Below are 24,751 nucleotides of genomic sequence, written 5' to 3' on the forward strand. Positions count from 1 at the left end.
GTTCACAATATATCCTCCACTTTTCCCACTTCATAATTAGTAATGATAGATGTGTGAGACCTTAGACAGCAAATGTACAGACCCGTGACTTAAGACTTTGTTTTTGCCTTTTCTGTTTCCCTACCTACTACTTCCCACCTTTGCCTTCCTCAGGCTCTGGACCTGTGTGCTTGTGATAAGGTTTAAAACTCATAAATGAAGCAGACAATATAAAGATACAGATTTTAAAGATAAAAACACACTTTTTTAAGCCTCTGAACAGCTCTCCTTACTTGCTTCAGGTCCTTACTCAGGAGGCTGGAGCTTTCCACATGCACAGAGCATTCATTGCAGGATTTCAGGAACAGGAGAGAAGACTGAAAAACCACACAGAACTTTACAAGTCAGCCCAGCAAAATCAAGATCCCACCAAAGAAATCAACTAGACTTCGAAAGTAACATTCACAAATGCTCATTTATATACTCAAAAAAAAAAAAAAAAAAAAAAAAAGGTAGGAAGATTAGGTACTGAGAACAATCAAAAGGATCACACACAAAGCAGACAGACACTGGCCCACAGAAAGTGTTCAAAAATGTTTTTGCTGAGTCCTTATAAACTCAGTAACCTCAAAAAAGCCTGGAAGCCTTGGCAGAAATACCACACACACACACACACACACACACAAACTGTATAAATGAAAACTATCTGCCTACTCACCTTTATCTAAGCTTTGCAAACTATGAATGTGTCTTTAGTTACTTCAAAGGTTCCACTAACCTCTGAAAACAATTAAAACCACTCTAAAAAAAACATGTCATTTGGCACTTTGACAGGAAGGAAAAGATAGGTGCTAAGTGTGACTTCAAGGTGTGAATAATGAGAAATAAGTGTTTTCTCACCTTAGTTTGCTATATCTCTATTTCTCTTAACTTAAAAGTTACCTCTTGGGTGACAACTATGTGTTTTAGTGAAACACCTAATACCCAAGACTAAATCTTACAAATAAGACATGCTAAAGATTGCTCTTGATTACAGTAAGAGAATCAGCCATAATTTTCTTCTCAAGAAGGCAGGTGAGTAATGAAATAAATTAAATCTCTTTTCTACTTTTGAAGTGTAAGTTATTTACCGACTTGTATGTGTAGATAAAAAAGGTGTCTCTGGACAAATACAAACATTCTAAAAGTTATAAAATTCAGGCTATAATTTAAGCTAAAATAGGACATGAAATATTAGGAGTAATACAATCATTGCATTAATTTCTACAAGAAAATATAGAGTCCACCTAATTTTACCAAAGCAAAGTATTTCCAAGCATGTACCCCTCTTGAAAAACACCGTATGATCATGAAATTGATACTATAAAGAAAATCCTAAGGTCTACCACCCTGGAACTGGTTCTTCCTGCAAAATATATAAATCCTGACCAGACAATACCAAGTATCTCATCTCTAGCTGCTAACAGATGCCTATTATGAAGAAATGTGCATGAGCTGAAATAAAATGATTTATAAAACACACATCTGTCAAGGCAAGGTACAGAAGGACACCAAAGAGAACATTAGGTCCTAAAAACAGAAATTTAACAAAAAATTCTAATTCTCAGAAAATAACACTAGTTATAAATAGTCTTGATAAATTTTTTCACCAAACTTTTTATTTTAATTTAAAATGAAATATATGTAGGTACTGAATATTCCTGTTAATCGCCAGAAAAGTCATTCATTCACAATGTCCCAACAAAGTAAGATATTATTAAATATCTTATTTGTCTAATTTTCCACTGATAAGTTCTCAATAACCCAGCTTCAGGAAAGTAACAATGAGCACTTGATAGGTAAAAGACACTACACAAACTGACAAAGTGATCTGGATTTGATTTCAGAAGATCTCCATTCTTTAAACTTAAGCACTGTCAGGGACACTCACACTACCTTTAATATTAAAAAGTTCCAATTTTACATGTTTAGATTTTGCAAAGACACAAACTAAGTAATCCAAAGTAAGTAAACTTCTCAGAAATAAAATGCTTACATAAACATGATGAAAGTAAAGAATTATTTCAGAACTTTTATGTCCCATTCGGTCAATTACCTCTTCAGAGACATCAAGTTGTATACTGGTCCCCTGACAGTGTTCATCAGCCTCACCCACAGAAGCAGGTGATCTAGGAATTGTCTTGCTCTGATTCATATCTGAGAAAGATAACATGAGGAGGAGCAACACATTCTGAACAATATTTCTGTTGGTCCAGGAAACATCATAAGAGAGCAGCCTGGGTGCTTTGGATGAACAGCAGATCGCTGAACTCTCAGGCACACTGGATCAGATTCCTGGAAGAGGAGCAGGAGAACCTGAATTTTCACCTAACTCCTCCAGCTGATTGTTAGACATGCTCAAGTTTGAGAGCTATTATTCTAGAGCTCCCATGGATTATACAACTGAGCCCTCAAGAAACAGTAGGGCAGCTGACAAAAAGGAACAAAGCCTGTTCCTCTCAGGCCACCTCCACTATGCCTACAGCAAAAACTACAACCACAAAATACCTAGGAAAATGTACTCTTAGCATTTCTGGTTTATTGGGAGTATTTTACAAGTGGTGTTAAAGTTGTTGGTTGCTATTATCGATGGCTTTAAATTAGTTCAGTGAGTAAAAACAATGCTATTAACCGTGAAGTTGTTTTTGGACTCAAGCATTGCAAGAAGTACAGTAGGAAGCAAGTCATTCCTATTTTTGTAGCAAGTCATTCTCACAAACACGGGGTAGGGTGTTTATCAACAGAGAATGCATGAGCTGAAGAATCTGAGTGAATGCAAATTACCTTTGTTCTTAAACACAGAACATTGGAGAATAAATGATTCACCCAGAGGCATCTTCACTTTTATAGTTTTAAAGGTATTTATGCATTCTCTACTCCCAACTCACCTACCCACATACCCCACAGTCTCTGATCACCAGCTTCTGAGGATTAAAGTCTTGTTCTATTTTTACATCTACAATTGGAATAAAAAGATCAAGTGATAAACTACAATTTTTAGGTTGAGTTCAAATAATACTTAGTATTAAGAGTTAATTTTAAGAATGCTTGTTTGGGCTTGCTAGAAACCTAGAAACTGACTTGTTTCTGTGGAAAAATAAAAGAAAAGTTCCAAATAATGATAAATAAATTTTGGGGATTCACATACGAAAGTTAGAGATTGCCTATACATTTTATTCACACATGATAAAATCTGGCTAACTGAGGTTGGTAGCGCACATAAATTTCTGAACAAAAACTACTGAAATGAGTGATTACAGATCCCTAATTTTGCTTAGGAAAGCTGAGAACAAATCATCTTTTGTACAAGAGCACCTCAGTTAAAAAATGTAAGGAGATGGTGGTATTATTAACACTTCCCTTATCTGGAACATAATAATCCAACAAACACATATTCAGACAAAAGAAAATAGATTTTCAGGGTGATCAAAGTATACATGTTCAAAAGCCCATGCAATTACATATCTATAGGTTAATCAGAAGAACTGGAACTTCAGTGCTCTTATATATGACCAATGGGGGAAATGTTATTTTCTAAGTCAGTAACAGTCCCAATGGTTTATTAGTGAGAAGGGTTAAAGGCAAGCAGACAATATTAAAAATCAAGAATGACAACCCCAAGTCTGACAGTAAAGACAAATGATAAAAGATAACATAAACAAAGGTAAAAGACAAGCATAGGGGCAGCTGGGTGGCTCAGCTGGTTAAGCATCCAACTCTTGACTTCGGCTCAGGTCATGATCTCAGTCTGGAGATCAAGCCCCATGTCAAGCTCCACACGTGGAACCTGCTTGGGACTCTTTGTCTCTCTCTGTCTCTCTCTGTCTCTCTGTCTCTCTCTTCACCTCTCTCTTTCTCTCTCTCTCAAAATAAATATTTTTAAAAAAGACAAGCAGGGGCACCTGGTGCCTCTGTCAGTTAAGCACTGGACTTCAGCTCAGGTCAGTGAGTTCAAGCCCCACATTGGTCTCTGTGCTAACAGCTTCAGGCCTAGAGCCTGCTTCAGCTTCTGTGTCTCCCTCTCTCATCACCCCTCCCCCACTCAAACTCTGTCTCTCCCCCTCTCAAAAATAAATAAACATTAAAAAAATGATGTTTTTAAAAAAATAAAAGAGAGACAAGCATAGACTGGGAGTGAATATTTGCAATATATATTTAAATATCCAAAATATAACAAATTCCAACAGATCCATAAGAAAAAGATACACCCAACAGAAAAAGAGGCAGATGATAAAAACAATCTGAGAAATGTAAATACAAATGACCAATATACATGAAATGATGTTCAAACTTGCTAATAATCAGTGAAACACAAATTAAAACAAAAGTTGCCGAGTTTTACCCATAATATTGGCAATTAAAGTTTATGAAAATAATATAATTTCTTCATATGAAAGTAACAAACAACAGTCTTGACTTCATAGGGTTCTTGCAAGGATAAAGGAAGATAATATATGTGAACACCTTAGAACACGGGCCCAGGACATTATGAATGTACAACAGATGTTAGTTGCTGCTGTCATCATAATTATTATATTTGTATTTCTATATTATTTGCTTTATATCTCTCTCTTACTTATTCAACTGTAAGTCCTTGGAGTAAAGGAATTAAGCATGCAATTTTAATAATCTATTTTGTATTCAATAATATATTGTTAATATATTTTCATTTCAGTAATACATATATCTTACTTTCTTGATTGTGTAACAGTCTACTATACAAGTATATTACAGTTTTTTTAATTTATCAATCTCTTGCTATTGTAAATAATGCTGTAGTGATTAACTTTCTATATATTTCACATTCTTTATATCCTCTTCTGGTTATTAGTTTAGGAAAATCTCCTACAAGTAGAATTTTGGGGTCCAATGAAATGCACACTTAAGACTCTTGATATGTACTGCAAAGCAGTCCCCCGGAGAGTTTGTACTAGCAGTGGACAGGAACTGTATTTTCAATCATGTCTGAAACCCTACCAAATCACAGTGCTTAGCACATTTTAGGCACCTCATAAACTGCATGAATGGAAGGAGAAGCAGAAGGTAGTTGACCTAAAAGGACATTGGTGGGAAAATGGTATCACTTGAGGAAAGGGAGGCTACTGAGGAAATAAAGAACATGTTCCGAAAATAACAGCTAGCCCAGTTAAAGTGACTGTAGGGCACACAGGGAAGATAGGAAAAGTTAAATAGATCAGTCCTCAAACTACACTAGGCATACCAAGCACTTGGAGATCTAGTCAAAATTCTAGTTCTGACTCAAGAGATCTGGGTTAGGGCCTGAGATTCTGCATTTCTAATGAGCTCCCAGGTGATGTTGATGGACTGCACTTCAAATAGTATAGAAGCAGATGATTATACCAAAGGAGCAGATTAACACTAGAGAGTCTGGACTTTGGTATTCACTTATTTGGTAGTCAATTTGAAGGAGCAGAGGTATATTAGAAGTTTCTGAGCAGTAGAGACCTAACCACTAGAGAAAAATCAGCTAAGAAAAAATCCTTATGCCACATTACCAACCAAGTCTTTCTTAGAGGACGGTTTATTTTATTTTGTTTGCCACTAATATTTTCTCAGTTTTGATTAATACTGAAGCAAACTTGAGGCTAGTTTGGCAAAATATCAGTATTTCACATATATACTCTCTAGTCTAAATATTACTATTAATAATAAAAGAGACAATTAGGTTTAAAAAAAAAAAAACAGAAGGATTAAAGTTTTGCTCTTCCTCACTTCTCTATCCCCTATCTTCTCTGGCCCACTCAGCTGGGGCCATATTCCTAAGCTTCTGGTCACTGTTTTTTATCACTGTCCCTCCCTGGTCACTGCTTTATCATGTGTCTAACTGAACCAGGGATCCAATCAGAAGTCCTGTTTACAAAAATGACACTAGAGTAACCAAGTGTTAAGTCTCCCCTGCCATATGTCCCCCCCCCCCTTGACTATAACTACTACTCTCAATTCAGTAAGAGATGAGTGCCAATTCTGGAAGTATGTTATCAATCACCTCAACATGCCTAGACTTCAGAATAAATAATCCCTCAGGAAAGAAGGTGACTGCACACAACTCAACAAATTAATTAATCTAACCCAGGGCAACCAGTCAAAGGAAGACTAGCCCAGACAGAGTCCAATTCTCCAAGAGCTAATTCCATGTCATCCCTTCTATCCCTGTCCTCTCCATTCATCATAAGCTCTAGATAGCAAAGAGAGATAGAAGCCAGCATTTGAATTTATTTCCACTATTCCACTATGACCTGGAAAAGGAGGGACATAGAGAAGGGACATGAATAAGGTAGGCTGAGCTCAATACCTGATCTCAGTATTTTGTGGACATCTCATCCCCCATGGTAATATGTTAGAACACAGCCATTTCCAAGGCTCTTAGGAGGCTCTTAAGCAGGAAATCACTGCTTGCCAAACCTTATGAGATCACCAAGTTAATAATGAATGAACTTACATGTGGGATGAAGTGTGGGTGCAAGTAGCCTGACAAGAAACCGGGTGACTTATGCTGTAGTAAATGAATCTTAGGTCAGGATCCTTTAGACATTTGCCATGGCATGCTCATATATTTTTGGAGTGTAAAGAGATAACCCATTTGGAAGATAGTTTGGCTATTTCTGTCAAAATTTGAAATGTACACAACCTTTTAGCAACTCTACTTGCTGGAATTTAGTCTACAAAAAACCAACATGCCAAAGAGGAAGTAAAATGGTATTTGTTTCAGCAAAACATAAGAAATTATTTAAATATCTATCAACAAGGGTCTAATTAACTATTCCAGAATATAATGAAATACAATAGAGATTTAAGAAAAGAATAAGGAAGACTTCATATGCTACTCTAAAGCTATCTCCAAGATACATTATTAAGTAAAAACAGTAAAGTAGAAAACTATATAGAACATATGCAACCATTTGTGGAAGGGAAGGGGTGCGTGGGTATGTAAGCAAGTGTGCGTGTGCGTGCGCGCGCGCACACACACGCACACGCACACACACACACACACACATTGGTAAAAGACTGCCAGGGGACCTGGGTTTTTTGAGGTTAGAGAAAGACTTTCTTTGTATAGTTCCTACCCTTTATTAATTAGTTTGTAATCATATATCATGTATTATTATTTCCAATCTGGGGTATTGTGTGTTTTTTGGCTTTTTTTTTTTTTTTTTTTTAAGGTTCCCCAATGTATACACTCCTTCTGAGCATGCAAGGAGTCACAGAAAACATTTACATGTTTTTCTGTGAAAGAAAATTGCAGGTCAATCTTACAAAACTAAATGTGAACATCCTAAACAAGAAATTAGCAAAGTGAATTCAATTATATATATAAAAAAAAAAATCATCCATCACAACCAACTTGGCTTTATCCCAAGAACGCAAAGCTAATGTAATTTACCATACAGACAAATTAAAGAAGAAAAAAACCTATCTGATTACCAGACTATAAGCAGAAAAATATTTGATAAAATTCAACATCAACTTATTATTTTAAAAAACATCCTTGGCAAACTGGGTATAGAAAAGAAGTTCTGTAAACTAGTAAAGGCATTACAAAACAATCCAGAGTAAACATCATAATGAATGGTGAAATTCTGTTCCCACATGTCCTATAAGCAAACAATACAAAGGTATTTAGTGGTGGGTCTTAAACCCTTTTTGGAAGATAACCCTTTTAAAATATCCTACCTAAGCTTTCAGCATATTTCATAACATCTTACTTCATAACTTCCAAAGCCAGACGTTCTATGATCCCTACTAAAGAATCCCTGAAGTAAAGACTTTAAAAAAACATGTAAAAACAGGAATGCATTCTTTCTTTTTTTTTTTTAAGTTTATTTATTCTGAGAGAAAGAGAGAGAGCATGTGTACACACGAGAAGGAGAGATGTAGAGAGGAAAGACAGAATCCCAAGCAGGCTCTGTGCTGTCAGCATGGAACTCAACGCAGGGCTGGAACACATGACCACGGGATCAAGACCTGAGCCGGTATCAAGAGTCAGGCACTTAACCAACTGAGACACCCACACACCTCAGGTATCCCTTCTTATTTTTTAAAAAAATGTTTTTTTTTTTAATGTTTATTTACTTGAGAGAGAGAGTGTGTGTGTGTGTGTGTGAGCAGGGCAGGGGGAGGAGCAGAGATAGAGTGAGACACAGAATCCGAAGCAGGCTCCAGGCTCTGAGCTGTCAGCACAGAGCCCAACGTGGGGCTCGAACTCACTCACCGCGAGATCACAACCTGAGCCGAAGTCGGACACCCAACTGACTGAGCCACCCAGGCGCCCCACTCCAGGTATCCCTTCTATATCACTACCAGATTTATAATACTGAAACAAGACTCTATACACTCAAATGTTCAAAAAACTTGAATGTGTCTCAGCCTACAAAATAAAGTCCACGTTCTGCAGCCCCACACAATCTGGCTCCAATCTTCAATTCCAATTTTAGGCCTCACTGATCCACTATATTAACCAACATTATTCATCTACTCATTATTTAATGTTTCATGACTCTCCAAGCTCATATCCAACCAGGAGAGAAACAGGAGTCAAGACATCATTTTTATTACTGATAAAGCAGACTGGAGAAAATGGCTGTAGATCTATGACAAGGATTAGCCAGATTTCTCTAGTCAGTCCCTGGTACAGCTAGAAAACTCCAAGCCATCCCAGCAGAGCCAGGTCTCTTAAAGCAGAAAAAGCCAAGGGCAGGCTGACTCTGCACAGAGAGGCCTAGCAGGCACTGAATTGAGGATCTACATTCTCCCCAATTTACCAATCAATAAGCCACTCCTCTTTCCATGGCAGTCCCTCTGACTAGAAACATGAGGCCAGGTAAAGCAGACTCCCTCAGTAATACTCAACCTTTTTTTTTTTAGACACAGTGCAAGTCCCACACCTGACCTTAAAACCATCCCACCTATCATTTATGATGTCATTCTTTCCTTGGAATTCCTATGGCACCTAACATCTGAGCTACTCTTTTGATTTACAATAATAACTGCTCTACTGATGCATAGTCTATAAAGATAAAATAAACAGTAAGTCTCCTGATCCTAGGACTCTTCTCTTATCTCCCCGAATTTGCATCACTTAAATGAATTCCCTACAAAAACAATACTCAACTATCCACTGATTCTGAAAGAAATTATTAATGTCAGAATGTGGAGTGTAGTCTTTGATAGTTAAGAAGGAATGCTGAATAAAGGGGAAATATGATCAAGAGGCATTCTCTGAATATTAACAGTCAATGACATGCCTAGTTAACATACAAAATACAAAGAAGAACCAAAAGGCAAGAGAGAACCAATAGAGAAGAGAGAAAACTACAGTTATTTAGAGATGCTTTGGAATAGGGGTTCTTTGAATGTCAGAGTAATAAAGCAGAAATCCTAAAATAATAGAAAGCTGTCCAACAAAGAACTAAATAAAACAATTCATGAAAACAAATTAGGAAATGCATGAATATACTAAGGGTCACTATAGATCACTAGCTGATACTAAACTGCTGTTTCTGTGATACTGTAACACAACAGAGTTGTCAAAAATCAGAAGTAGTAACTAAGTCATTTTTTTAAATTTTTTCAAATGTTTATTTTTGAAAGAGAAAGTGCAAGCAGAGGAGGGGCAATGGGGACAGAGGATCCAAAGCAGGCTCTGCACTGACAGTATAAAGTCCAATGTGCAGCTCAAACTCACGAACCATGAGATCATGACCTGAGCTGAAGTCGGATCCCTAAGTCATTTTTGTATTCTTTTTATGTACCACCAAGAGATCCCAATTAGATCCTTATTAAAGTTCCAAGCCTAACTGAAAAAAAAAAAAAAAGAAGAAGATGATTTAAGAAGCTGAAAAATGAGACTCCTGGAAAGAGCAAAAAAGCTTAGGACAAATATAAAGAAAATTCTGAGGAGTAATCATACTCTCAGCTCCACTGAAAAATGAAATTCGGCAACAGAAAAATTTTAGCTAAATATGAAGGAGAAACTCTCTAAGCATAAGCATTGGTAATGAAGCGGTAGTTGAAACAATACTATATTTTTTAATTAGTCATCTCAATACTTAGTAGTCCACACAGTTGTCAGTACAATGGGACAGTAATACAGAACATAGTAACACCCAACATGTTACAATTTAAGGTACGTAAAGGCAACAGAAGGCAAAAAACAAGAGACATAAAAAAAATAAATATACACAGAAGCTATTTGTAGATATAAATATTCTTCTAGAGAGGTCTTTAAAATTGTCATTGAAGTATTTTATTTGTCCTGGGTCAAATAGCAGATAAATAAGGTATCTGACAAAAATATTTCTAAGTCCTGGTCAACAATGTATGTGCTTCCTCCACTGCCCAGAGCTCACTCCTTCAAGCCCATAACAGATATCACCCGCTTTCCTGATAAAACTATTGCAAATCTACAACACTGGCTTTCATTCTGCAAAAATTTTGTGATAGTCTCAAAATAAAGACAGGTCAACTATGATTCTTAAAGCCTTGTTGTGCCTATTAGGAACTTCCCTTAAAAACTTTCCCCAACATTAAAAAACTTAGATGTTTCTGGTTTGCTTTAAAGTTGGCAATACGTGAAAATACAGCCACAAAGCAAAAGGGATTACTTTGTGGAATAGAAGGATAATATGGTTTTGGAAAAAATGGCAAACCATACTGCTGATACATCTCCAGCAAGACATCTTTTTTAACTGGGTAAAAAGATCATTCTTAGATGGGACATGGAGTAATTTCGGTTTGACTATCAAGTTTATGCTGGAATCTTCCACAGCACACTTAAATCTGAATACCTCCAGGGACATCTGGGTGGCTCAGTCGGTTGAGCGTCCGACTTCAGCTCAGGTCATGATCTCGCGGTTTGTGAGATCAAGCCCCATGTCGGGCTCTGCGCTTACAGCTCGGAGCCTGGAGCCTGCTTCAGATTCTGTGCCTCCTTCTCTCTCTGCCCATCCCCCGCTTGTGCTCTGTCTCAGTCTCTCAAAAATAAATAAATGTAAAAAAATTAAAATTAAAAAAAAAATCTGAATACCTCCAACTGCTGAAGGACTAGCCTAGACAGCTCTTACTCAGGTTTTAAAAAAAATGACATTTTGTTTATTAAAGAAAAAAAAAGTATGTATGATTAAAAACTATGAGCCAGGAGTGCCTGGCTAAAGAACTTCATATACTGTATCACTTTAATCCTTATAAGCACTTGAGATCTAGGTTCTATTTTCAATCCTACTCCAAGAAGGCAAAGAAAGGTTAAAGGTCACATCAGGCTACCAGGAAGCCAAGATTTGCCACTATCTTGGGAAGAGTTCTGCTTAGACTATATATATTCCCATACATTACCACCCACAAAGAATTGACCCTCTTAATTTCTGCTTCTAAAACTAAAAAATTCCTTTAAAACATTTCTCATGCACAAACCAGTTTCGGTAAGGTTTATGGGTGCTATGGATTCTCAGATTACGAAACTTTTTCCTTTTCTTTTCCCCAAGAGGTTTTTTTTTCTTATTTTATACATACCCAACTAGCAACAACTAAAATGCAAAGCATAAATAAAACAAATTTAATTCTCCTTTTTCAAAATTACTCACAAGGGTAAGTAGAGACCATTAAAACATTGAAAAACTAGAACCAATGATTAGTTCTTTACATTTATCTTGCCTGAGGAATTTCTACTACACAGCACTGCTGGGAGTAAATAAGAAATGGGGAGTGGGGGAAATGGTCAGTAGCAATATTTCAGGTATAAATAATTTAATAGCACTACAAATTTAATAAAATGGCAGTATTTTAAGGCCTTGCTTACAGCTAAAATATGGAGCCCACATTACTGCAACATGAAACAAACATGTCACTGAAAGAGTAGGAGCTATTCAACCTGGCCCCATCAGATGGCTCCATTTCTCCTAGGTGTTCCATATTTATACTATTTGCTTGCTACCTCTGTGAATGTTGGTCCTGCTCTCAGTAATTTAGCTCCAATACATAGGCCTTCTTCATGTCAGAAGAAAGAAGAGTTATGAAAAATAAGGAATTTACACATTTCAGTACTTTCTGCAAAAAATATAATACCTCATTGAGAAGACAGCACATATATATGCATAGTTTCCACCTGTATTTGCCTATATTTACAGGCAAAATTTTCTAATTCTAATCAGCATCTCTTGTTACACTTCACAAAAATAATATTTTACTTTTTAAAACCCTGGAGCACTTACTTTTTTATTTCAAGGATTCAGCTGCCTCAGAACCAATTCATAGCACAAGCAATGATTTCCTCCTTACAGCGCTTATGTGTGAGCAACCAACTACTCTTAACTTCTCTCTTGCAAGGTCTTCTTTCATTTCCAAAGCTGCTAGAGTACAGAGTGGCTCTGAACTGGCTAAGGCACAAAAGACTCCTGTGTCTACAACTATTCTCAATTCACTCAACTCACTGGTCTCCATTTTACATCTAAGCCACCCCTTTTTCATATTTTGAAACTCAAAGAAAACATAACATTATCAAGAAAGTGACACATATTTCTTCACTATAGACTATTATTATAATTAATGTTGCTTTTAGGGCAGAACTTTTTGCTTTTACAGCCTAAAAATGTTTTTTTTTAATCTCATCCCTAAAATGTTTAAAACAGACCACTAAAAAACAATTTGCATGACCAACTTATTTTTCATTGAAGTTCAATTCATAAAAAGGTTCATTCATGTTAAGAAGCTATTTATAAATGCGCTTAACTCATTGCTTAGAATTACTAACAACTAAGCATTATACTTCAGTGAAAGCTTAAGGGTTTAAAATTATATTTCTCCCATCTCACTTCCAACTCCCCCAATTCTGCCATCCTGAATATCAACATTATTTTAAACTTTGCTATTTTCTATTACAGTAGCTTCATTCATTGATAATTCAGAAATAATGCCTTTCTGAACACTCTGGCATCTGACTTTTAAACTCAGTTATACCAGTCAGGTTTTGGCTACATAAAGATGTACATGAACACATCCTGCCAAGCCCAAGGGGTTTCTCTAAATGAAATCAGGGGGAGAGCTACCTACAGAGAGGAGGCTATGCTCTTCAGGAATCAGCATCCCTATTGGGCCATTCAAAAAAGGACCACAGGCTTTACTGGCAAGGCTTTGTTCTCTCTCATCTCATCACCCTTCTCCTTGGCAAGCACCATGTCCCCTAGTGAAAATGCACTGAAGTTGCCAGAATGACAATTTATTACTCGAGTAGGGCACAAAGTTTAAACTATGCTTAAAAAATTACAGCCTAGAATTATTAAAGAAGCCACATCCTACAAATAGACTTGAAGCTGCAAAATGAAGTAGGAGGTCTTACAGAAAAAATTGTGCAACGCAACAATGCAATAGTCAAGCTGGCAGGATTCTTGAGATAGATGGCAAGTTAAAACATGTGAAGCCAACAGGCTTACTCCTCATTTTGAAACATCTACTGGATAAGCCTCAAGCTTAATACAGTACTTTACTTTATTGTTTAAAGCAACATGTAAACAAAATAAACAGAAGCGTAATGGCAGAGTAAAAGCCATGCGTGGGTTAAACTCCTGGTAATACAACACTTGGTGTTTTCCGTGCCCATGTCTTCCAGAGAGTTTAAGGTACATTAGTAGCATGATCTCATCGATCTTTTCAACACCTTAGGAGAGGAGTAAGCAGCAAGTATTCTAATCTCCCTTTTTAAAATGGGAAAAAAAAATGTGATGTATAACTTCCCAGGATTACACTGACACACAGTCCTACAGTCAGGGAAACAGTTGACCTGACTCTCAGTAAATGGTAGAATACACTGGGCTATTTTAAAGGAAATGATTCTCATTGAGATAAGATGCATTTCTTAATTAGGCAGCTGTATGCTGTTAACCTTAAAAATAAAACACCAAAAATGGGTTAATTTGGGTATAGCAGAAAACTGCAATTCAGGACACACCAACTGCCATAGCTAAGTCTGGAGAATAAAGGAAAGGAACGCTCTTTCATAGAGAAAAGGAGGGAGTTGGAGGGGCTGTTATAAACAAAAGTCCATTAGAGTAAACTGGGAGTTCAAAGTGTAGTTGCTTTTCATTGGCTGAGTTGTGACAGTGGTTCATAGGCTGGGCTGTTGCAGAGCAAGAAAACCTTTCTTTCTCCATAATAAAGCAGTATGGACTTGCAAGGTACCTTTTTTCTGTCGGCTGGTTCTGTAATTGACAAGTGGTAGGGTGTGAACTCTCCACCTCTGACTTCCCAACACCATTTTTGTTAGGTTTCCCTTTATTAATTTGCACAATTCTATAAACATTGCAAATGGGGTTCCCATTCCACTTCTCACAAGGTTTTTACAATCCATACTACATTGTCAGACAAAGGTAGTTTTTAAAAATGCATACTTCCCCAGATTTTACAGCTTTCAATTATACCCTACAACTGTGCTTCTTAAACAGGAGTATCTTCAAATCCTCAGGGTGACTCAGCAGTGTGCCAAGGGTTCACAAAGTCTCCAGACCAATGGATACATTTTCTTGGAGTTCAGATTGAATAGACGGTCATTCAAAACCTGATTTTTATACTAAAATAAATATATTTTTTTAATGTAATGCAAAATGGGCATGAAATTTTTAAATGAGTCATAAAAGAAATTATGTCCTTGCAGCATACTGCTTTAGGGTATGCACTCAAGCAAGGTTGGGAGAGGGGTAGAAGGAATGTTACTTTTATTTAAGGGAGATGTTGGAGAAGCTCTGATAAACAGAACTAAGGGATTTAAGAGAGAAATTTATTCCAATCTTCTTGCCTGGCTCCAACTATTCCAGACAAATGGGAATACATCTTTCCATAAAGTCTTTTACTTGGCTTTCTTTTCACATAGGCTCTAAGACCTATCAGAGTGGCATTCTACTTCAAATCTTCTAGAAAAGTATCTTAAGATTACCAGCAGTAGAATGCTATATCTACATTAACCCTAAACAACACTTAGAGTTACTTATTTGTTCACTTAATTATCTTCAGAATGTCTCACACATACCAGGTTCACCTTGCTGAAGTCTTTTAACTATGAGCTGGTCCATAAGATGCCTGGACTCCTCTGGCTCTTAGAACAGTATTCTCTTTAGTATTTCAACAAGAAAGTTAAAAAATAAAGAAAACGCATATGACCATGCAAGTGTTTTTACACTTGATAAAAACATTCACAAACTGCCAAACGACTCGTATGATCAAGTTAGTAACCAAAGGTAAAAGGTACGTAAAAGTAACATAAAGGTTAAAAGGAAAATCAACTAACTGGGCAAAAACAGGCGGCTCTCAAAACTTGCTTCCAAATGCATAGAATTAGGGTTAGGTATTGAGGGCCCATTCATATATTCCCAGATGCTATGAGGGTATTTGCTTCCAAAATCCAAGACGTTCAACAAGAGCCTAGTGAAAGATCTAAATCTAAACCACCAACATTAAACTGGTAACTCCTCTGAGGAACTAACTGAGCAACTATGCCCATGGAAAACAAGACATTCATTTCAGCTCCTTAGAACAACTCTAGATTTACCAAAGAACCAGGGTGCAGAAATGCATATCCATGTTCCCACAGTTACTGAAATTGCCAGAGAAGGAAGACCTTCTTGGTTCTCAATTGTTTTGGGGTCCTGAGCCCCTTGGAGAAGGTGGTAAACACAAGGTAACCTTTCCTGATGGGAAACAAAATATTTATGCACACTCACACAAAACACTGTTCACTGCCTCAGGGCAGCCACTGCCCTCAGTTAAAATCATCTTATATTCCACCCAATAACTGAGATTTCCCAACTCAGAAAAACTGCTCCCAAGTCCAATTCTGACTAATTAGGGTACTCAGACATTGAAGAAGAATTCACAAGCAGACCATAAAGTATATTGAAATTTATTTTTAAAAACAGAACTTGTACGTCTAAATGAATTGTACTCATTCAAAGAGTCTCCCTAGGAAACCACACATGTTATTTCAAGAAATCTTGAGCAAATCATTTAGAGTTCCTGTTCTGAAATAACCTCCAAAACCAGTTTTCACATCAAATAAGACAGATTTCCTTATAGACACACTTCATGTCTCACTAAAGAAAAACTGTGTCCCAGCTTGCTGTCACCTGGCCTACAGAGCAAACTTTAAAAGTCGTAAGCTGACTCAAAAGTAAAATCCACCCACAAAAAAATAAAGGTCCATCACCACTAAGGATAATTTTTCAAAATGCAATGGAGTATATAAATGTATTTCCCAAGGAAAAAAAACTCCAACAATGTGTTGGGCTACTGGAATATCACAGAAGTAAGTGTACAGCCTTCCAAAATGTCTACAATGAAAAGAATAATATTCTTTTAAATCTTAATGTTTCAATATAAAATTTATTTATTTAATAAACATGCAAAGCGGGGTAGGGGAGGGCACTTAATATTCAGTATGCCTTCCAGAATAGCTTCTTAGTGGGATCCATTTTATTTATTTATTTTTTTAAACAACCAAGTCTTTTATTTATTTTTTATGTAATACCAGTTCCCCAATTACTTTATTATTTTTTATAATATAACTTATTGTCAAACTGGGTAACATTCAGTGTGTACAGTGTACTCTTGGTTTTGGAGTAGAGTCCCGTGGTTCATCGCTTACATACAATACCCAATGCTCATCCCAACAAGTGCCCTCCTCAATGCCCATCACCCATTTTCCCCTCTCCCTCACCTTCCCATCAACCCTCAGTTTGTTCTCTGTATTTAAGAGTCTCTTATGGTTTGGCTCCTTCCCTCTCTGTTATTAACTATTTTTTCCCCTTCTCTTCCCCCATAGTCTTCTGTTAAGTTTCTCAAGTTCCACATATGAGTGAAAACATATGATCCATGTCTTTCTCTGCCTGACTTATTTCACTTAGTACAATATCCTGCAGTTCCATCCACAATGCTGCAAATGGCAGGATTTCATTCTTTCTCATTACCACATAGTATTCCATTGTACATATAAACCGTATCTTCTTTATCCACTCATTAGTTGATGGACATTTAGGCTCTTTCCATAATTTCGCCATAGTTGAAAGCACTGCTATAAACATTGAGGTACATGTGCCCCTATAAATCAGCACTCCTGTATCCTCTGGATAAATTCCTAGCAGTGCTATTACTGGGTCGCAGGGTAGTTCTATTTTTAATTTTTTGAGGAACCTCCACACTGTTTCCCAGAGCAGCTGCAACAGTTTGCATTCCCACCAATAGTGCAAGAGGGTTCCCGTTTCTCCACATCCGCACCAGCATCTATTTTTGCCTGAGTTGTTAATTTTAGCCAGTCTGACCTTGAGCATCTTTTCATGTGTCTGTTGGCCATCTGGGTGTCTTCTTTGAAAAAGTGTCTATTCATGTCTTCTGCTCATTTCTTCACTGGATTGTTTTTCAGGTGTTGAGTTTGGTAAATTCTTTATAGATTTTGGATACTAACCCTTTATCCAATATGTCATTGGTATATATCTTTTCCCATTCTGTCAGTTGCCTTTTAGTTTTGTTGACTGTTACATTTGCAGTGCAGAAGTTTTTTTATCTTGAAGAGGTCCCAATAGTTCCTTTTTGCTTTTAATTCCCTTTGCATTGGAGATGTGTCCAGCAAGAAATTGCCGCGGCTGAGGTCAAGCAGTTGCCTGTTTTCTCCTCTAGGGTTCTGATGGCTTCACATTTAGGTCTTTCATCCATTTTGAGTTTATTTTTGTGTATGGTGTAAGAAAGTGCTCTGGTTTCATTCTTCTGCATGTTGCTGTCCAGTTCTCCCAGCACCATTTGCTAAAGAGACTTTTTTCCACCTGATATTCTTTCCTGCTTAGTCAAAAATTAGTTGGCCATACATTTGTGGGTCTAATCCTGGGTTCTCTATTCTATTCCACTGGTCTTTGTGTCTATTTTTGTGCCAAAACCATACTGTCTTGATGACTGCAACTTTGTAATAGAGGCTAAAATGTGGGATTGTGATGCCTCCTGCTTGGTTTTCTTTTTCAACATTACTTTAGCTATTCGGGGTCTTTTGTGGTTCCATACAAATTTTAAGATTGTATTGTTTGTTCTAGCTTTGAGAAGAATGCTGGTGCAATTTTGATTGGGATTGCATTGAATGGGTAGATTGCTTTGGGTAGTATTGACATTTTAACAATATTTATTCTTCCAATCCATAGCATGGAATGTTTTTCAATTTCTTTGTATCTTCTTCAATTTCCTTCATAAGCTTTCTATAGTTTTCAGCATACAGATCTTTTACATTTTTGCTTAGGTTTATTTCTAGGTATTTTATCATCCTCGGTGCAATTGTAAATGGGATCGATTCCTTGATTTCTCTTTCTGTTGCTTCATTATTGGCGTATAGAAATGCAACCGATTTCTGTACATTGATTTTGTGACCTGCAACTTTGCTGAATTCATGTATCAGTTCTAGCAGCCTTTTGGTGGAGTCTTTCATGTTTCCCATGTAGAGTATCATGTTGTCTGCTAAGAGTGAAAGTTTAACTTCTTCTTTGCCAATTTGGATGCCTTTGATTTCTTTGTGTTGTCTGATTGCTGAGGCTAGGACTACCAACAGTATGTTAAACAATAGCAGTGAGAGTGGACATCCCTGTCGTGTTCCTGATCTCAGGAGGAAAGTTCTCAGTTTTCCCCATTGAGGATGATATTAGCTGTGAGCTTTTCATATATGGCTTTTATGATCTTTAGGTTTGTTCCTTCTATCCTGACTTTCTTGAGGGTTTTTATTAAGAAAGGATGCTGTACTTTGTCAAATGCTTTTTCTGCATCTATTGACAAGATCATATGGTTCTTATCCTTTCTTTCATTAATATGAAGTATCACATTGATTGTGATTTGTGAATATTGAACCAGCCCTGCAGACCAGGAATGAATCCCACTTGATCATAGTGAGCAATTCTTTTTATATGCTGTTGAATTTGATTTGCTAGTATCTTGATGAGAATTTCTGCATCCATGTTCATCAGGGATACTGGCCTATAAAATTCTCCTTTTTTGTGGGGTCTCTGTCTGGTTTGAGAAGCAATATAATGCTGGCCTCATAGAATGAGTCCAGAAGCTTTCCTTCGGTTTCTATTTTTTTGAACAGCTTGAGAAGGATAGATATTAACTCTGGCAGAATTCCCCTGGGAAGTCATCTGGCCCAGGACTCTCACTTGTTGGGAGATTTTTGTTAACTGATTCAATTTCTTCACCAGTTATGGGTCTGTTCAAATTTTCTATTTCTTCCCGTTTGAGTACTGGTAATGTGTGGGTGTCCAGGAATTTGTCCATTTCTTCCACGTTGTCCAGTCTGTTGGCATATAATTTTTCATAGTATTCTCTGGTAATTCTTTGTATTTCTGAGGGGTCGGCTGTAGTAAGTCCATTTTCATTGGTGATTTTATCTATTTGGGTCCCCGCTCTTCTCTTTATGAGAAGTCTGGCTAGGGGTTTATCACTTTTGCTTATTTTTTTCAAAAAAACAACTGTTTCATTGATCTATTCTACTGGGGTTTTTTTGGATTCTATATTGTTTATTTCTGCTGTGAACTTTATTATTTTTCTTCTGCTGCTGGCTTGGTGTATCTTTGCTGTTCTGCTTCTAGTTCCTTTAGGTGTGCTGTCAGATTTTTGTATTTGGGATTTTTTTGTTTCTTGAGATAGGCCTGGTTTGCAATGTATTTTCCTCTTAGGACTGCCTTTGATGCATCCCAAAGGGTTTGGACTGTCATGTTTCATTTTCATTCGTTTCCATATATTCTTTAATTTCTTCTCTAATTGCCCGGCTGACCCATTCATTCTTTAGTAGGATGTTCTTTAAGCTCCATGCATTTAGAGGTTTTCCAAACTTTTTCCTTTGGTTGATTTCAAGTTTCATAGCATTGTGATCTGAAAGTGTGCATGGTATACTCTCAATTCTTTTATATTTATTGAGGGCTGTTTTGTGACCCAGTATCTAATCTATCTTGGAGAATGTTCCACGTGCACTCGAAAAGAATGTGTATTCTGCTGCTTTTGGATGCAAAGTTCTGAATATATCTGTCAAGTCCACCTGGTCCAGCGTATCATTCAAGGCCATTGCTTTCTTTATTGATTTTCTGCCTAGATGAGCTGTCCATCGTTGTAAGTGGAGTATTAAGGTCCCCTGCAATTACCACATTCTTATCAGTAAGTCTGCTTACATTTGTGATTGTTTTATATATTTGGGTGCTTCCGAATTGGGTGCATAAACATTTATAATTGTTAGCTCTTCTTGATGGAGATAGATCCTGTCATTATAATATAATGTCTTTATTCATCTCTTGTTATAGCCTTTAGTTTAAAATGTAGTTTGTCTGATATAAGTATGGCTACTTCAGCTTTCTTTTGACTTCTAGTAGCATGATAGATGGTTCTCCTTCCCCTCACTTTCAATCTGAAGGTGTCCTCAAGTCTAAAATGGGTCTCTTGTAGACAGCCAATAGATGGGTCTTATTTTTTAATCCATTCTGATACCCTATGTCTTTTGATTGTAGCATTTACATTCAGTGTTATTACTGAAATATACGGACTTATAGTCATTGGGTATCTGTAGGTTTCATGCTTATAGTGATGTCTCTGGTCCTTTGTGGTCTTTGCAACATCCCACTCACAGAGTCACCCTTAGGTGATGAATTCCTTCAGCTTTTGTTTGGGAAAACTTTATCTCTCCTTCTATTCCAAATGGCAGGCTAGCTGGATAAAGGATTCTTGGCTGCACATTTTTTCCTATTCAGCACATTGAAAATTTCCTGCCACTCCTTTCTGGCCTCCCAAGCCATAAGTAGATAGGTCTGCTATAACCCTATGTGTCTACCTTTGTAGGTTAGGGCCCATTTGTCCCTAGCTGCTTTCAGAATTCTCTTTATCTTGTAATTTGCCAATTTCACTATTATATGTTGTGCAGAAGATTGATTCAAGTTCCGTCTGAAGGGAGTTCTCTGTGCCTCCTGGATTTCAATGTCTGTTTCCTTCCCTAGATTGGGGAAGTTCTCAGCTATGATTTGTTCACATACACCTCATGCCCCTTTTTCTCTCTCTTCTTCTTCTGGAATTCCTATCATACAGACATTATTATGTTTCAATGAATCACGTAGTTCTCTCATTCTCCACTTTGGTCTAGAATTTTTTTATCTTTTTCTCAGCTTCATCTTTTTCCATAATTTTTCTTCTATTTCCCTTAATCTCTCTGCCTCTTCAATCCTCGCTGTCACCACCTCTAGTTTATTTTGCACATCATTTACAGCATTTTTAATTCGTCATGACTATTTTTTTTAATTTTTTTTAACGTTTATTTATTTTTGAGACAGAGAGAGACAGAGCATGAACGGGGAGGGTCAGAGAGAGGGAGACACAGAATCTGAAACAGGTTCCAGGCTCTGAGCTGTCAGCACAGAGCCCAACACGGGGCTCAAACTCATGGACCACGAGATCATGACCTGAGCCGAAGTCGGCCGCTTAACTGACTGAGCCACCAAGGCGCCCCTTGTCATGACTATTTTTTAGTTCCTTGATCTCTGCAGCAATAGATTCTCTGCTATCTTCTATGCTTTTTTCAAGCCCAGCGATTAATCTTATGATTATTATTCTAAATTCTTGATCCAATATATTGTTTATCTGTTTTGATCAAGTCTTTTTTAAAAAAAAATTTTAATGTTTATTTTTGAGAAAGAGATAGCATGAACAGGGGAGAGGCAGAGAAAGGGAGACACAGAATCTGAAGCAGGCTCCAGGCTCTGAGCTGTCAGCACAGAGCCCAATGCAGGGCTTGAACTCACGAGTCAGATCATGACCTGAACTGAAGTCAGATGCTTAACCGACTGGTGCTACCCAGGTGCCCGTATTGATCAATTCTTTAGCTGTCATTTTGAGGAGAATTCTTCCATTTCATCATTTTGGATAGTTTTCTGTCCCTTATGTGTTTTAAAAGTTTGTTATGTGTACTGCATTTGTGAGCGCTAATATATTAAAGATAGGTCATACACCGTCCAGGGCCTGGGTCTTCAGGAGGTATTTTTTGGAGTGTGCTACTTGCTCTCTATTGTTGTGATTTTGGTTGCTTTATCTCCCTACTCGTAGTGATGTTTTGGGCCCTCCACCAGATGTGCTTCCATTTGTTCATTGAAGTAGCCCTGGAAAAACAAAACGAAACGAAACAAAAACAACAACAACAACAACAACAACAAAACAACGGGTTGGGGGTGGTGTTGGTGGAAGAGGTCTTATCCCATATAAAAAGAGAAATGATAGGAACAGGGAAAATAAAATAAAATTGAGAGGCAGAGAAACTATACGGCTTAATCCGGGGGTCGGGGGGGGAGGAGAAAAAAATAAAGAAGGATATATAGAGCAGGTATAAAGAGAATAGATTAACTATGTTTAAACAAACCAACAACCAGAAGAACCAGACTAGAGGAGGGAAGAAATAGAAAGGAGAAAAGGAAGAAAAAAAAAGTGTGTGTGTGTATATATGTATATACACATACATACATACATACATACATACATACATAAAATAAGAATTATCCAAGAATTAAATCAGAAAATGCAAAACCCTTGGGTTCCATGGAACTGGTGGCAGTGCCAGTCTGGAGGAGGGGCTGTCTGGTTCAGCCTCAATCCCACTCTAGCACAGGTAGTTACCAAGCGCTAAGGGGCGTGGTTTGGTGTAAGGTGGTCCCGCCTCAATTGTGGGCCCTCTGTCAGTTCCCTGAGGCCCCACCTTGGTGGTGATGGGGAGAAAAGTGGCGACACCCCAGTCTCTCCTCCTGGACTGGGTGTCCAAACCACTCTGTTCAGGCAGTCCTCATGGTCCTGCGCAGGAGCAAGTGGGTTGTTTTTTGTCGTCGTTCTCCGCACCACCACCCCCCACCCCCCCCCGCCCCCCTGCTCCACAGTCTCCGGCGCCTCTCTGGGGCTTGTCTGGGATTCAAACCCAGACGTCTTAAAGGGTCCCGCTTTGCGTACCCTGTTTCCGGGGAAGTGCCACTCCATCCCACCGATGGAGGGCCTCCTCCCCCAGTGCCCTTCAGGTGTGAAAGAGGCAGTGTGTCCCGCTCCAGCAACTCCCATGCTTCCCTGGCGCTTGGCTGGGATTTAAACCCCAATGTCCTTTGAACGGTTAAATACCTTCTTCCCACAGCACTGAGGGAGGGGATTGCCTTCTCCCACTGCGGACTGCACCGCTGAGCTAGTTACCTGAGCCCGGGGCTGGCTCCCCTCCTCCCCAGGTGCGCCAACTAGGCAGGTGGCCCCAGTCCGGGGAAAGCCCCGCAGTTAGAGATTGGATATTTCTCCGACCGGGGTCTGTGGTTTTTCTCTTGTACAAATATAGTCCTACATTTCCACAGCCTCTCTTTCTCTTCCCTTTGTCTCTCCAAAGAAGGGAATCCCTCCCCTCATTGTCTACACGGCCCATTTTATTTCTCCCAGATAGCAATCACGCACCTATGGCCCGTCAGGTTGTCCCCGTGGGCCCCTGGAGATGTCTCTGTCACTCTGCAGCCTGGACTCTTAGAATTCAAAGTTCTTTGGCCTCAACACTGCTGTGTTTGAGGGACGATTGAACTTCGAGTCCCCCTACTTCTCTGCCATGTTGGATCTCCGGGATCCATTTTAATGATAGCTCTAAGTACTAAGTTACATCACACTCATATATTCTTTTAAAAATCCCTTTCCTACAAATATTCTTTGTTCAAGTGCCCCAAAAAGTATACTTTCTTAATGAAATCCTAAAAACAAAACAGATGAATTTAGATTTAAAAATCCGTAACACCATGCGAATTTGTGGAATGACCAGAAAAGGTTACAAATTCCTAGTATGGGCAAATTCAGTAATGAAATACAAAGTATCCATGTTTTAGGTCTTGTTAAAAATTAGTTTCTACCTATGGCTTTTTATTTGTGTTCATTTTGTTTTATGTTTATTATTTTTGAGAGACTGCAAGAGAGCCGGGGAAGTACAGAGAGAAAGGGAAGGAGACAGAGGATACAAAGCAGGCTCTGCACCGACAGCAGAGAGCCAGATGTGGGGATCGAACCCACAAACCATGAGATCATGACCTGGGCTGAAGTTGGAAGCTTAATCGACTGAGCCACCCAGGTGCCCCTATTTGTGTCCATTTCTAGAGAGGTCACACTAAACCTTATTTGTTCAAGGTACGGTATTCACAGAAATAGACTAAGCAAGACAAACTTCCCTGAGATTTTTCAACAAGATACTATCAGATCCAATTAAGCAAATGCCCTTGATACTTTCAATGTTCATCTTTAAGGAAAATTCATTATCCAAACTGTCATAATATTAGTATCATTAATATCATTAATAGTAGCCTCGGCTGTCGTATCACACTCCACAGTATGAATCCCGAAATCCTGTTACCTTACCTATAATTTAATGTTAATGGGTGTAATTAAAGTAAACCCAAGGATCTTTCAAAATATGAAAGTACTGGTCATAAGGAGTAAATATTGTGAAAGGATAGATTGTTATTATGGATTTGCAGATACCACAGACACGTGGTCTCCCTATGAATGGCCCGCAGAGAATTTTTTTAAAACCCTCCAAATTACATATAGCTTTAAGAATTTAAAAAGTTTATTTCTGCTAATAAAATATAAATATATACCCATATTCAAGATAACATTAATTATTTCTTCACTAGTTTTTGAAATGAGAAATAACAATAGGTAAACAATAACAATATTACAA

At 37.8% G+C, this 24,751-nt stretch overlaps 1 protein-coding gene across 9 annotated transcripts in view; it reads right to left on the minus strand.

Moving 5' to 3' along the window:
- Nucleotides 1-24,751, minus strand: part of PSD3 (pleckstrin and Sec7 domain containing 3) — an 810,275-nt gene that overhangs the window by 541,862 nt on the left and 243,662 nt on the right. Inside the window, exon 1 of one of the 9 annotated variants that reach the window (XM_086703526.1) lies at nt 243-262. The exons of the other annotated variants lie outside the window; for them this stretch is intronic. The gene's annotated coding sequence lies outside the window, so the exon portion shown is untranslated. Of the gene's footprint in view, nt 1-242; nt 263-24,751 lie in introns of those variants that run through there. 9 annotated transcript variants of the gene reach the window in all.

The sequence above is a fragment of the Puma concolor genome, chromosome B1 (genome assembly GCF_028749965.1).
Source record: "Puma concolor isolate L17-30 chromosome B1, mPumCon1.1.hap2, whole genome shotgun sequence".
Lineage (NCBI taxonomy): Eukaryota > Metazoa > Chordata > Mammalia > Carnivora > Felidae > Puma > Puma concolor.